Source organism: Haliotis cracherodii, unplaced genomic scaffold, assembly GCF_022045235.1.
Source record: "Haliotis cracherodii isolate W230 unplaced genomic scaffold, xgHalCrac1.p SCAF_3, whole genome shotgun sequence".
NCBI classification, from domain to species: Eukaryota; Metazoa; Mollusca; class Gastropoda; order Lepetellida; family Haliotidae; genus Haliotis; species Haliotis cracherodii.
The window spans coordinates 24,120,927-24,129,871 of NW_027266286.1; positions in this window are offsets into that span (position 1 = coordinate 24,120,927).

Below are 8,945 nucleotides of genomic sequence, written 5' to 3' on the forward strand. Positions count from 1 at the left end.
GACAAAAGCCACTCCATATACTTCAGAAATATTATGAGCGTGTGTTTTCGGATTACTATCATATAGTGACGATACCAGGTGTCGGATTCAATTATGTCAACCATAAAACAAATGGCATCTGAAGTTCACTGAAATTTTTTTTATGTGAAATGCTGGACTTACGCATTGATAACATCTATTTTATATTTGGGAATAACAACTAATATACATCTGGTTTGACATCTACATGTCTGTGGGGCCAAGGTGGAGTGATATTGCTCATTATTCTTTCCGAAGAAAGGGAGGTTGGCGTCAAAGAAAGAAATACTATTTTTGTATATATCACAATATCAAGTTTTACCCATATGGACTTATGTTTAGCTTGATGTCATTCTATTTCCATTCACACACTGTTGCATAATTGTTATCTGTCATATGTCCAGGTCGGTGGACGGGTAAATCTATTGTTATAGACGGTGTAGACATTGCTGACATCCGACTTAATGATCTCAGGGAGAAACTTGCTATCATACCACAGGCATGTATCTGTCTTATAAGCATATCCGCATGGTATTGATATCAGTAACCTGCATAGCAACATCTTCTTCAGAAACAGCTCTCATTGATTTCTCACCGACTTCTGTACCTGAGTTTGAATATACAAAATCGAGACAAACGACAATTCAGGAACTTATAAATGTACAACCCAAATTATGTTTTCAGCAATATTTCTGTATGTTATCTTCTTGAAAACTGTACTCGGAACTGGACATAAAATTTGCCTCATTTTTATAGTTCTCTTCTGATTAGTCCCAGTCAAACTACTTTTGAAATTAGAGATGCTTCACAAATCATCATTTATTTATTACAATAACGGACAACGCCAGCTATTATGTGTGACTGGAGATCCGTGAAGATCCGTTATGGAATAGATCTTCAGCAATCCATGCTTGTCATAAAAGGCGACTATGCTTGTCGGAAGAGGCGACTAACGGGATCGGGTGGTCAGGCTCGCTGATTTTATTGCTGCATGTCATCGTACCTCAAAATGCGTGGATCGATGCTCATGATATCAATCACTGGATTGTCTTGTCTAGTCTCGATTATTTACAAACCGCTGGAAATAGCTGGAATATTGCTGAGTGCAACATAAAACAACAAATAAAAAAACAAAACTGTTTGACCCGAACACTCTTGAAGAAATCCAAGGTCCTTGTTATTGATGATGAATATATCTATGTACGTCTTTGATTACGGTAACTTGGCTGCGAACAGTGAAATGTGAAACTGAGATGCCACCTTGTCAATATTCATCACGTGACGGGTGAATACTGATCATGTGACGAGTCAATATTCGAGGTCAGTGTCAATAATAAATTACAATAACTCGCAATTGTTCAAAAAGAGATTTCAAATCACAATAACATATCTGATATAAACAGAGGTGGAGATGCTTTAATCGCTACATTGTGCCCTTGTCCGTGAGCCCTTGTTCTATTCAGCAAACAGCCCAAACCCGAAACTCCACAATATATCCGATTACACTAACCATGATGGCCCCTGCTGCATTCTCCCGAACGTCAGTTCTCCATGCGATACTGACACCCTTGTACGTCTCCCAGACCATAGAGAATACATTTTAAAGGAGTCCAGCTCAAGTCTAGAACGATTTGGCAAGCCCAGATTGCCTCAATTCTATCCAAGGAAGAAAGCATTAATAAAACAATATTGTTCTTGGCTCCATTAGATTATATTTTTAACTGCAAAATTTTTACTGACACCGGTACTGTCCCTGTTGAAGCTATTTATAGTTCGAATAAGAATTTCGCATAATCGTCCATTGTTCGATGTCAATACATCGATGACAAGTTGGGATATCATATAGTAATCGTTGATGACGCGCTACACTTTAATAAACATTATAATCAAGTTGACTAGTATGTACATTACTACAGTGAACATGTACCTGATCATGCCCTTCGTAATATCAAATACTAATATGTTATTGTGTGATGAATTTAACTGGATTATTGGTGACATGTGATATTAATATTCCATCAATTTCTTTCCTGGTTGGTCTATCCATGTCTACAAAATAAAATTAAAAAATTAAAAAGGAGGACAGAACCATTCTTAATTTCAGGCTAGAGCTGTGGAAATCTAGACTTTCCCAATCATTGTAGCCTTGCGTTGGTCTCATTTTTTACTTTATTCTCTTGGGTCTACGTCATAGCTCATACCACACAATAACGAGACCAGTTTGCCACCCGCTGGAGCTCATGGATTATGGTTATATCGGAGTATACCCAGATCGCGTAATTTCCTAAACCAATTAATACCCACATTGTCTAATTACTGGTGAGCCCAGATTGCCTAATCTGTGTGCTCACTAATCCATGCGCCCCCCGGAGTCCATAGCCAATCCTTTACGCTTGTTATTTAATTTGTCTCTTGAACATAGCACATTCCCATCACAGTGGAAACTCTACAAAAAGGGAGATAAATCCAACCCTTCCAACTACAGGTATATTTCACTGTTATCTTGTCTTTGGAAACTATTTGAAAGACTCATTTTTAAAAGAATGTATAATTACTTTCTGGAGAATAAGCTACTTTCCAAATACCAATCGGGATTCATGCCAAACAATTGTACTACATATCAATTAATTGAAATTTACCATCACATTTAAATTTGTAATTCACTTGATGATCATAAATATTTTTGTATGATATTCTGTGATATTTCTAAGGCATTCGACAGGGTATTGCACAAAGATATATTGCATAAACTTCAACAATATGGTATAACTGGTAAATTATTAGTTTGGTGTCGTAGTTATCTGTCAGCCTGTTGCCAAAGAGTATTTATTAATGGTAGTTTATCAAGTAAAACATTCACTAAAGCAGGTGTCCCACAGGGCTCTGTACTGGGGCCGTTCCTATTTCCAGTTTACATAAATGATATTACTGATCAGCTTCAAAATATTACTAGGTTATTCGCCGACGATACATGTATAGGAACTTCATCTACTGATATGGTAATTGAAGACAGACTAAATCAAGACCTTCTCTCTCTCCACCAGTGGGCAATACATGCCTTTTAGTCACAAACAGGTACAGGATTATCCAACTATTTGCTATGCTAACAGTGCCATTGAACATGTTGAAACCCACAAACATCTGGGGGGCACGTTATCTCAAGATAGTAAATGGACTGCACATGTTTCAATTATTGCTAGGTCAACAGCGAAAATGGACCTGATTCCTTTAGTCCGGTTCCGCAGTAGAGATTTTGCACTGCAGATAACGTTGTCAACAACCAAGAAATGTATACCCATCCACCTCACCGTAAAATTATTAAACCATCAGCAACACGGATTAAAACGTTTCTTTTGGGCACATTTTGAAAAGCGATCGTAAGGCGTAAGTTTTTGTTAGCGCAAGAGACGTCACACGTATAATCTCCCTGGTTTAAAGTGCTAGAGGAAGCTATGATGTTTCTAGAAAAGGGACCAGGGAGTGGCAACATATTAGTATGTCAAGTGTGTTAAGGTTAATCGCAATACGTGTGAATATTGAAGACTGAACATTTTGAATATGTTTTTGACATCTGTCAGAGGTTCAGAAAGAACATGTCATGAAATATATTTTTTTATGTTGACATCCCTCCTTATCATTGAAACTGAACAAAGAAATGATTGAAATATGTTCATTTCACAGCAGGTTATCGAAATAGAATGTTCTGTGTTGGCGCAGAATCAAGATACGGAAATTGGGAAATCATTGACAGATAAGCAGTCGTATTTCCGGCAACGTTTTACAGAGCAGTTATATAGCTGTTCGCTGACTGTGTTTAATTATTGTGTTCACTGCTTGTGTCTATACTCATTCCATGTGCGCTAAAGGGTTTAATACTTTTATGAATAAAACTCTGTTCATAGAAAACTATATCCGTCTCAACCTCTTACTATACTTCAAACTACTATTTTACGTGTGCTTCAGACCTGTGAAGATCCGGTTCAGAATAGGTCTTCAGCAACCTATGCTTGTCGTAAAAGCCGATTATGCTTGTCGTGAGAGGCGAATAACGGTATCGGGTGGTCAGGCTCGCTGGTTTGGTTGATGCATTTCATCGATCCCAATTGCGATGATGACTCGATTATTTACAGACCACCGTCATACAGCTGAAATATTGAGTGCAGCGTAAAACAACCAACCAACCAACCAACCTTTACCCTGAACCCCTCAGCAGGTCTTGATCATGTGTATAGGTTGTCTTATATTTCTATGTGCTGCCGACCGCCCTCCGTGGTCTAGTGGTAGAGCGTCCGCCCGGAGAGCGGAAGGTCCGGGGTTCGACCCCTGGCCGTGTCATACCAAAAGACGTTAAAAGATGGTACTTGTTGTTATTCTGGTCAGCTCGGAGTCAGTAAACTGTGTCTGAGAGGGGTATTCATGTTAAACTGCGGCACCCTATCTCAGTGGGAAAACACTATAAATCGGCATCAGTCCGGACTAGTACAAGCAGCTACACACACACACACACACACACACACACACACACACAGAGAGACGTTCTGCACGTCGCTATATAGGTTCAATAACCCTGGACGCGACGTTAAACTCAATTTCACCTCACCTCATCTGTATGCTGCCTTTAATATGTATATATGTTGTCTTAATATTTTCATGCATCGTCTTGGTGTGTGTATGGGTTGTCCTTATATTTCTATGTGCTGTCTTAAGATATATTTGTATGTGATGTCTTAATACTTGTTGGGGCGGTCGGGTACCCTAGTGGCTAAAGCGTTCGCTCGTCACTCCGAAGCCCTGGGTTCGATTTCCGACATGGGTACAATGTGTGAAGCCGATTTCTGGTGTCCCCCGCCGTGATATTGCTGGAATATTGCCAAAAGCAGCATAAAACCATACTAACTAACTCACTCATTCACTCGCTTAATACAAGGTATTGAGCCAGAATATTGTGGAGAGAACACTTCGTGATTGTTGTCATCTCAGTTACAAGGTGTCCAAGGTGAAGGTCAGCTGCCATCCATAACGCGTATGTCCCCCGTTGGAATCGACAGTGGCCTGACATCTCCTGCCCATGGAAGAGACGAATATGCGAATCACTTCCTGGGAAATGATAGCCCACACGTCCTGCAACGCAAAAGCCAACTGCTGCAACGTCTTGGGGTGTAGTTGACGTCGGCGTAGCCGTCTATCCAAAACATCCAACAGGTGTCCTATCGGGTTTAAATTCGGGTATCTGGAGGGCCAGGGGAGAGCACCAACATTGTGGTTGTGTGGACAGGCTCTTTTGATCCGTGCTGTATGCGGTCGAGCGTTGTCCTGCTGGAATACACCGTTACCGTTGGTTGCAATTGGGAGGACGCGTGGTAGGATTTCAATTTCATTGATGTATTGTTGAGCCGTAAGACTGCCCTGGACATGGACCAAACCTGCCCTGCCATGATGAGAGATAGGCGCCCACATCACAACGCTACCCCCACCAAACCTGTCCACTTCCTGTACGCAGTTTCCGGCGTAACGTTCTCCCAGACGTCGGCATTCGTTGTTGACGATGTTGTCGACTCAAAATGACGCATCGAACATGACATCTTGCTCGTAGACCTGCTGTTCTCAAACGGTTTCGTGCGGTCTGGTCGGAGATTCTGCGCAGTCCTGGTATTTGGGATGCGGTTGAGGTGGTTGTGGTCGTCTTTGCACGTTCGTGGCGTAATCGGATGTAGCGACCTTGGGCGAGGGTGGTTACTCTTGGTTGTCCCGACCTTAGGCGATCACGTGTTGACCCATGCTGTTGAAACCGATCTCATAGCCTGATGATGTTACTGGGCACTACATTGGAAACTATGGCTACAGCTGATCGGGATTCCCTTGCCTACAAGCGGGGTATGACGTTGTTTCGTTGCAATTCTGTTAATCTTGGCATATCGTTGAACTGTCAATGTTCGATTGACGCAGATGCCAGGCACGTGCAGTACGTTTTTGCGAATCCTACGTGTTTCCCGACTAATGGTTTGCATGTCCCTGTTGTGATCATTTTGATCCGGGAAATTTGTCACTGACACTATAACACATGAACCCTCTTCATTTTGCGATTCTCGGTCCAATAATTTTGCTTTTATGGCCAAGAATATCCGTTTTGCGTTTCTTTTTTGAGGAGTATAATGTATGTGTTGTTCTCGTATATTTATGTGTTGTCTTACTATTTGTCTTAATATTTGTATGCATTGTCTTGATATGTGTATGCATTGTCTTAATATTTATGTCTTGAGACTGGATGAGCCTGTATGCCGTCATTGAACTGCTCGACTGCCTGGATCAATCTGCCTGGGCATCCAAACTTGCTTATAGACTTCCAGAGTGCCTCCCGACTGACAGTGATGAACGCTTTCATAAAAGTGGTGAAAGTGGTCGACATTTGGTTCCTGACATTTCTCCTGCGGCTGGTGTGTAGCAAACACCATGTCAGTGGTACCATGCTCCTTTCGGAAGCCACATTTTCTCTGGCAGCAGGTCATGTTCGATGTGTTTGATGAGGTGGTTGAGGAGTATTCTGGTTTGGACCTTCCAAGCAATGCAGCAAGTGAGATGGCCCTGTTGTCATCACATGCCTGTCTGTTGCCCTTTCGTTTGAACAGGTGTACAACGGAAGCCTCTTTGAAGTCTTGTTGGACGGCTCCCATGTCCCTATGGACTGGAACCGTTTTATCATTGTATCAGCCCAGCAGTCGGTGCCTCGCATGGACTTGGTCGCCTGAAATCCTGCCCCTCTTCCTGACGATGAAATAGTCAATGAAATGCCAGTGCTTAGAGCAATAATGCATCCATGACATCACGTTACGGGTGGGGAGACGAAAACCTGTGTTGGTGAGCAAGAGTTCATGCACAACATTGCAGGAGAAGGGGACATTTGCTGTTACGTCCACCAATGCTGGTCTTGCCGATTACGTCCTTTCAGGTCTGGTGGTCCGAGCCTACCCTGGCATTGAAGATGCCGAGTATGATCAGCTACTCTGACTAAGAGTGAGTGAGTGAATTGGGTTTAAAGCCGCTTTTAACAGTATTCCAGTTATTTCGCAGTGTGACAACTTCATGTTGGGGGAAAGCCCGAAGTGATACGGTAGCTAACAAACCTAGAAACATAATCGGGGCGAACTGGGATTCGAACCCCAAATCATAGGTTTCTGGCTTGCCCAAGTGACGCAACTCTAAACAGCGAATCGCGGCGCCTTAGACTACTGGGCCACCCTTGCCACCTCTCTGACTAAGAGACTGAAGCTGTAAAGGAGCTTACACTTGTTCTTTATTTCGTCAGGTTCAGTCATGGTGTGTGCGTAGGCGCTGATGACCTTGGCCTACTTCTTTCCTGTGAGGGACAGTGTCATGGTCATGAATCTGTCATTGTGCCCCTGAAAAAGAGCTCAACTTGCTGACGAGTTCATTCCACAATGCAAAACCAACTCCAGCTTCGCGCTGCTCGTCTGTGGCTCGCCCACTCCAGAATCTCCTGCCCAGATCTCCTTGATGCTCTTTCAGCTGTCCCTCCTCAGCAAGACGTGTCTTGCTGAGAGCAACGATATGCTTTTACTTACAGATATAGCTAGCCATTGATTTTCTGTGAATTCCAACCATTGACGGTAGTGGGAAACTACGATATTCAGATTGTTCCTTAAAATTTAAGACAAAAATATTTATGTTTCAGACTGTTGAAAAATGAAATAGTCTGCCACACGTTTACATAGTTGCAATCAAGTTTTAATTTTATTTCCTTCTGGTTTTGCAGCTGTAGCTGAAGAATATATAGTTTCAATGCTTGTATTACATATTGGAGAATTTTGACTCTTTCAGTGCCTTTTCATGAATACATTTTCATAATAATTAACATGCTATTCAGAATAAGGTATTTGTTTCAAAAGCCCATTAGATATATAGAGAATACTACACTCATTCTCGTTAGTGTAAATACATAACAACTTGCCTTCGCGACAGACCAAACTTCGCATGAATATTGATATATGCCCAAATATGGGCATTGTTGACTTTTCTATGCATACGCATTAACAACATGCGCCTGCAGTTGTGTTTGCAAACAAAACAACACCGACGCTCAAGATCCTTTTGGAGGAAATTCTTCAACTAATGTTAATTCAAGCGCGATGTTGTTAGTACGCAGGACACCTATAAGAATAGTTCCATTAGCGCCGCGCCTTGAATATCGGACCAACAGTCGGTCACTCGCCCTGCCTGGGTCCCGTCATGATTCGGTTTCCTTGATCTATCAGCTGAATTTATATCATGTACGTACCATTTTGGAAGAGGGAAATCAGAGTGTTCGCCAAAGACATTCAAGTTAACTGTACCACTAAATACTGAACACGTGAAAATCAACAAACTGAAGTCTACTTGCATGTCAGTGACAGATTCGAACGATCGAAGGGCAAGGTCGCCACCGGATTAAGAAAAGACAACCATGATCTACTCACAGTGTTTTACGCTAGAGAGAGGGAATGTTATTGTTCACATTTGGGATGTTTGGGGCCGTAAAATCAGAAGTTAAGCACACTTCCACGGAGTTTTCGAATGATTTGTATCGTAACTGTTCACTTTTAGTGATCTAGTCGTTCAGTCGTGTACGTTCATTTATGAACACCTCCCGAAACAGCGCCACAAAATACGCTTCGAAGGGGACACTGATGACACAACCGGATCATTCTAAGTAAGTATAGATATTTTTCAAGATAGTTTAAACAGACTTCATTTTCCCCGTTTACCATTTTACGTTAAATCAAATTGAAAGTTGCGAAAGTGGTCCGATGCGTCATGCTCATGGGGACCCTCGCTCTCTTGATCGGTAGTCGTACATTGTGAATGGATACAGCTCGAATATATTAATAATGTCTGTAAAAGCTCTATGCATAACTTATATAGAATGCAAACCG